The sequence below is a fragment of the Pleurodeles waltl genome, unplaced genomic scaffold, assembly GCF_031143425.1.
Source record: "Pleurodeles waltl isolate 20211129_DDA unplaced genomic scaffold, aPleWal1.hap1.20221129 scaffold_126, whole genome shotgun sequence".
Classification (NCBI taxonomy): domain Eukaryota; kingdom Metazoa; phylum Chordata; class Amphibia; order Caudata; family Salamandridae; genus Pleurodeles; species Pleurodeles waltl.
Window position 1 is genome coordinate 142,654 of NW_027149832.1, and position 6,793 is coordinate 149,446.

The window sequence follows — 6,793 nt, forward strand, 5'->3', positions numbered from 1 at the left end:
GCCAAATTTTGAGGTTTGCAAAGGATTCTGGGTAACAGAACCTGGTCCGAGCCCCGCAAGTCACCCCTCCTTGGATTCCCCTAGGTCTCTAGTTTTCAGAAATGCACAGGTTTGGTAGGTTTCCATAGGTGCCGGCTGAGCTAGAGGCCGAAATCTACAGGTAGGCAATTCGCAAAAAAACACCTCTGTTTTCTTCCAAAATTTTGGATGTGTCCACGTTGCGCTTTGGGGCGTTTCCTGTTGCGGGTGCTAGGCCTACCCATGCAAGTGAGGTATCATTTTTATCGGGAGACTTGGGGGAACGCTGGGTGGAAGGAAATTTGTGGCTCCTCTCAGATTCCAGAACTTTCTGCCACAGAAATGTGAAGAACATGTGTTTTTTTAGCCAAATTTTGAGGTTTGCAAAGGATTCTGGGTAACAGAACCTGGTCCGATCCCCGCAAGTCACCCCATCTTGGATTCCCCTAGGTCTCTAGTTTTCAGAAATGCACAGGTTTGGTAGGTTTCCCTAGGTGCCGGCTGAGCTAGAGGCCAAAATCTACAGGTAGGCACTTCGCAAAAAAACACCTCTGTTTTCTTCCAAAATTTTGGATGTGTCCACGTTGCGCTTTGGGGTGTTTCTTGTCGCGGGCGCTAGGCCTACCCACGCAAGTGAGGTATCATTTTTATCGGGAGACTTGGGGGAACGCTGGGTGGAAGGAAATTTGTGGCTCCTCTCAGATTCCACAACTTTCTACCACAGAAATATGAGGAACATGTGTTTTTTTAGCCAAATTTTGAGGTTTGCAAAGGATTCTGGGTAACAGAACCTGGTCCGAGCCCCGCAAGTCACCCCATCTTGGATTCCCCTAGGTCTCTAGTTTTCAGAAATGCACAGGTTTGGTAGGTTTCCCTGGGTGCCGGCTGAGCTAGAGGCCAAAATCTACAGGTAGGCACTTCGCAAAAAACACCTCTGTTTTCTTCCAAAATTTTGGATGTGTCTACGTTGCGCTTTGGGGTGTTTCCTGTCGCGGGCGCTAGGCCTACCCACGCAAGTGAGGTATCATTTTTATCGGGAGAGTTGGGGGAACGCTGGGTGGATGGATATTTGTGGCTCCTCTCAGATTCCAGAACTTTCTGCCACAGAAATGTGAGGAACATGTGTTTTTTTAGCCAAATTTTGAGGTTTGCAAAGGATTCTGGGTAACAGAACCTGGTCCGAGCCCCGCAAGTCACCCCATCTTGGATTCCCCTAGGTCTCTAGTTTTCAGAAATGCACAGGTTTGGTAGGTTTCCCTGGGTGCCGGCTGAGCTAGAGGCCAAAATCTACAGGTAGGCACTTCGCAAAAAACACCTCTGTTTTCTTCCAAAATTTTGGATGTGTCCACGTTGCGCTTTGGGGTGTTTCCTGTCGCGGGCGCTAGGCCTACCCACGCAAGTGAGGTATCATTTTTATCGGGAGAGTTGGGGGAACGCTGGGTGGAAGGAAATTTGTGGCTCCTCTCAGATTCCAGAACTTTCAGCCACAGAAATGTGAAGAACATGTGTTTTTTTAGCCAAATTTTGAGGTTTGCAAAGGATTCTGGGTAACAGAACCTGGTCCGAGCCCCGCAAGTCACCCCATCTTGGATTCCCCTAGGTCTCTAGTTTTCAGAAATGCACAGGTTTGGTAGGTTTCCCTGGGTGCCGGCTGAGCTAGAGGCCAAAATCTACTGGTAGGCACTTCGCAAAAAACACCTCTGTTTTCTTCCAAAATTTTGGATGTGTCCACGTTGCGCTTTGGGGTGTTTCCTGTCGCGGGCGCTAGGCCTACCCACGCAAGTGAGGTATCATTTTTATCGGGAGAGTTGGGGGAACGGTGGGTGGAAGGAAATTTGTGGCTCCTCTCAGATTCCAGAACTTTCTGCCACAGAAATGTGAAGAACATGTGTTTTTTTAGCCAAATTTTGAGGTTTGCAAAGGATTCTGGGTAACAGAACCTGGTCCGAGCCCCGCAAGTCACCCCATCTTGGATTCCCCTAGGTCTCTAGTTTTCAGAAATGCACAGGTTTGGTAGGTTTCCCTGGGTGCCGGCTGAGCTAGAGGCCAAAATCTACAGGTAGGCACTTCGCAAAAAACACCTCTGTTTTTTTCCAAAATTTAGGATGTGTCCACGTTGCGCTTTGGGGTGTTTCCTGTTGCGGGCGCTAGGCCTACCCACGCAAGTGAGGTATCATTTTTATCGGGAGAGTTGGGGGAAGGCTGGGTGGAAGGAAATTTGTGGCTCCTCTCAGATTCCAGAACTTTCTGCCACAGAAATGTGAGGAACATGTGTTTTTTTAGCCAAATTTTGAGGTTTGCAAAGGATTCTGGGTAACAGAACCTGGTCCGAGCCCCGCAAGTCACCCCATCTTGGATTCCCCTAGGTCTCTAGTTTTCAGAAATGCACAGGTTTGGTAGGTTTCCCTAGGTGCCGGCTGAGCTAGAGGCCGAAATCTACAGGTAGGCAATTCGCAAAAAAACACCTCTGTTTTCTTCCAAAATTTTGGATGTGTCCACGTTGCGCTTTGGGGCGTTTCCTGTCGCGGGTGCTAGGCCTACCCATGCAAGTGAGGTATCATTTTTATCGGGAGACTTGGGGGAACGCTGGGTGGAAGGAAATTTGTGGCTCCTCTCAGATTCCAGAACTTTCTGCCACAGAAATGTGAAGAACATGTGTTTTTTTAGCCAAATTTTGAGGTTTGCAAAGGATTCTGGGTAACAGAACCTGGTCCGAGCCCCGCAAGTCACCCCATCTTGGATTCCCCTAGGTCTCTAGTTTTCAGAAATGCACAGGTTTGGTAGGTTTCCCTAGGTGCCGGCTGAGCTAGAGGCCAAAATCTACAGGTAGGCACTTCGCAAAAAACACCTCTGTTTTCTTCCAAAATTTTGGATGTGTCCACGTTGCGCTTTGGGGTGTTTCCTGTCGCGGGCGCTAGGCCTACCCACGCAAGTGAGGTATCATTTTTATCGGGAGACTTGGGGGAACGCTGGGAGGAAGGAAATTTGTGGCTCCTCTCAGATTCCAGAACTTTCTACCATAGAAATGTGAGGAACATGTGTTTTTTTAGCCAAATTTTGAGGTTTGCAAAGGATTCTGCGTAACAGAACCTGGTCCGAGCCCCGCAAGTCACCCCATCTTGGATTCCCCTAGGTCTCTAGTTTTCAGAAATGCACAGGTTTGGTAGGTTTCCCTGGGTGCCGGCTGAGCTAGAGGACCAAAACCTACAGGTAGGCACTTCGCAAAAAACACCTCTGTTTTCTTCCAAAATTTTGGATGTGTCTACGTTGCGCTTTGGGGTGTTTCCTGTCGCGGGCGCTAGGCCTACCCACGCAAGTGAGGTATCATTTTTATCGGGAGAGTTGGGGGAACGCTGGGGGGATGGATATTTGTGGCTCCTCTCAGATTCCAGAACTTTCTGCCACAGAAATGTGAGGAACATGTGTTTTTTTAGCCAAATTTTTAGGTTTGCAAAGGATTCTGGGTAACAGAACCTGGTCCGAGCCCCGCAAGTCACCCCATCTTGGATTCCCCTAGGTCTCTAGTTTTCAGAAATGCACAGGTTTGGTAGGTTTCCCTGGGTGCCGGCTGAGCTAGAGGCCAAAATCTACAGGTAGGCACTTCGCAAAAAACACCTCTGTTTTTTTCCAAAATTTAGGATGTGTCCACGTTGCGCTTTGGGGTGTTTCCTGTTGCGGGCGCTAGGCCTACCCACGCAAGTGAGGTATCATTTTTATCGGGAGAGTTGGGGGAATGCTGGGTGGAAGGAAATTTGTGGCTCCTCTCAGATTCCAGAACTTTCTGCCACAGAAATGTGAGGAACATGTGTTTTTTTAGCCAAATTTTGAGGTTTGCAAAGGATTCTGCGTAACAGAACCTGGTCCGAGCCCCGCAAGTCACCCCATCTTGGATTCCCCTAGGTCTCTAGTTTTCAGAAATGCACAGGTTTGGTAGGTTTCCCTACGTGCCGGCTGAGCTAGAGGCCAAAATCTACAGGTAGGCACTTCGCAAAAAACACCTCTGTTTTTTTCCAAAATTTAGGATGTGTCCACGTTGCGCTTTGGGGTGTTTCCTGTTGCGGGCGCTAGGCCTACCCACGCAAGTGAGGTATCATTTTTATCGGGAGAGTTGGGGGAATGCTGGGTGGAAGGCAATTTGTTGCTCCTCTCAGATTCCAGAACTTTCTGCCACAGAAATGTGAGGAACATGTGTTTTTTTAGCCAAATTTTGAGGTTTGCAAAGGATTCTGGGTAACAGAACCTGGTCCGAGCCCCGCAAGTCACCCCATCTTGGATTCCCCTAGGTCTCTAGTTTTCAGAAATGCACAGGTTTGGTAGGTTTCCCTGGGTGCCGGCTGAGCTAGAGGCCAAAATCTACAGGTAGGCACTTCGCAAAAAACACCTCTGTTTTTTTCCAAAATTTAGGATGTGTCCACGTTGCGCTTTGGGGTGTTTCCTGTTGTGGGCGCTAGGCCTACCCACGCAAGTGAGGTATCATTTTTATCGGGAGAGTTGGGGGAATGCTGGGTGGATGGATATTTGTGGCTCCTCTCAGATTCCAGAACTTTCTGCCACAGAAATGTGAGGAACATGTGTTTTTTTAGCCAAATTTTGAGGTTTGCAAAGGATTCTGGGTAACAGAACCTGGTCCGAGCCCATCAAGTCACCCCATCTTGGATTCCCCTAGGTCTCTAGTTTTCAGAAATGCACAGGTTTGGTAGGTTTCCCTGGGTGCCGGCTGAGCTAGAGGCCAAAATCTACAGGTAGGCACTTCGCAAAAAACACCTCTGTTTTTTTCCAAAATTTAGGATGTGTCCACGTTGCGCTTTGGGGTGTTTCCTGTTGCGGGCGCTAGGCCTACCCACGCAAGTGAGGTATCATTTTTATCGGGAGACTTGGGGGAACGCTGGGTGGAAGGCAATTTGTTGCTCCTCTCAGATTCCAGAACTTTCTGCCACAGAAATGTGAGGAACATGTGTTTTTTAGCCAAATTTTGAGGTTTGCAAAGGATTCTGGGTAACAGAACCTGGTCCGAGCCCCGCAAGTCAACCCATCTTGGATTCCCCTAGGTCTCTAGTTTTCAGAAATGCACAGGTTTGGTAGGTTTCCCTAGGTGCCGGCTGAGCTAGAGGCCAAAATCTACAGGTAGGCACTTCGCAAAAAACACCTCTGTTTTCTTCCAAAATTTTGGATGTGTCCACGTTGCGCTTTGGGGTGTTTCCTGTCGCGGGCGCTAGGCCTACCCACGCAAGTGAGGTATCATTTTTATCGGGAGACTTGGGGGAACGCTGGGTTGAAGGAAATTTGTGGCTCCTCTCAGATTCCAGAACTTTCTGCCACAGAAATGTGAGGAACATGTGTTTTTTTAGCCAAATTTTGAGGTTTGCAAAGGATTCTGGGTAACAGAACCTGGTCCGAGCCCCGCAAGTCACCCCATCTTGGATTCCCCTAGGTCTCTAGTTTTCAGAAATGCACAGGTTTGGTAGGTTTCCCTGGGTGTCGGCTGAGCTAGAGGTCAAAATCTACAGGTAGGCACTTCGCAAAAAACACCTCTGTTTTCTTCCAAAATTTTGGATGTGTCCACGTTGCGCTTTGGGGTGTTTCCTGTCGCGGGCGCTAGGCCTACCCACGCAAGTGAGGTATCATTTTTATCGGGAGAGTTGGGGGAACGCTGGGTGGAAGGAAATTTGTGGCTCCTCTCAGATTCCAGAACTTTCTGCGACAGAAATGTGAGGAACATGTGTTTTTTTAGCCAAATTTTGAGGTTTGCAAAGGATTCTGGGTAACAGAACCTGGTCCGAGCCCCGCAAGTCACCCCATCTTGGATACCCCTAGGTCTCTAGTTTTCAGAAATGCACAGGTTTGGTAGGTTTCCCTGGGTGCCGGCTGAGCTAGAGGCCAAAATCTACAGGTAGGCACTTCGCAAAAAACACCTCTGTTTTTTTCCAAAATCTTCGATGTGTCCACGTTGCGCTTTGGGGTGTTTCCTGTCGCAGGCGCTAGGCCTACCCACGCAAGAGAGGTATCATTTTTATCGGGAGAGTTGGGGGAATTCTGGGTGGAAGGAAATTTGTGGGTCCTCTCAGATTCCAGAACTTTCTGCCACAGAAATGTGAGGAACATGTGTTTTTTTAGCCAAATTTTGAGGTTTGCAAAGGATTCTGGGTAACAGAACCTGGTCCGAGCCCCGCAAGTCACGCCATGTTGGTTTCCCCTAGGTCTCTAGTTTTCAGAAATGCACAGGTTTGGTAGGTTTCCCTTGGTGCCGGCTGAGCTAGAGGCCAAAATCTACAGGTAGGCACTTCGCAAAAAACACCTCTGTTTTTTTCCAAAATTTAGGATGTGTCCACGTTGCGCTTTGGGGTGTTTCCTGTTGCGGGCGCTAGGCCTACCCACGCAAGTGAGGTATCATTTTTATCGGGAGAGTTGGGGGAATGCTGGGTAGAAGGAAATTTGTGGCTCCTCTCAGATTCCAGAACTTTCTGCCACAGAAATGTGAGGAACATGTGTTTTTTTATCCAAATTTTGAGGTTTGCAAAGGATTCTGGGTAACAGAACCTGGTCCGAGCCCCGCAAGTCACCCCATCTTGGATTCCCCTAGGTCTCTAGTTTTCAGAAATGCACAGGTTTGTTAGGTTTTCCTAGGTGCCGGCTGAGCTAGAGGCCAAAATCTACAGGTAGGCACTTCGCAAAAAACACCTCTGTTTTTTTCCAAAATCTTGGATGTGTCCACGTTGCGCTTTGGGGTGTTTCCTGTCGCAGGCGCTAGGCCTACCCACGCAAGAGAGGTATCATT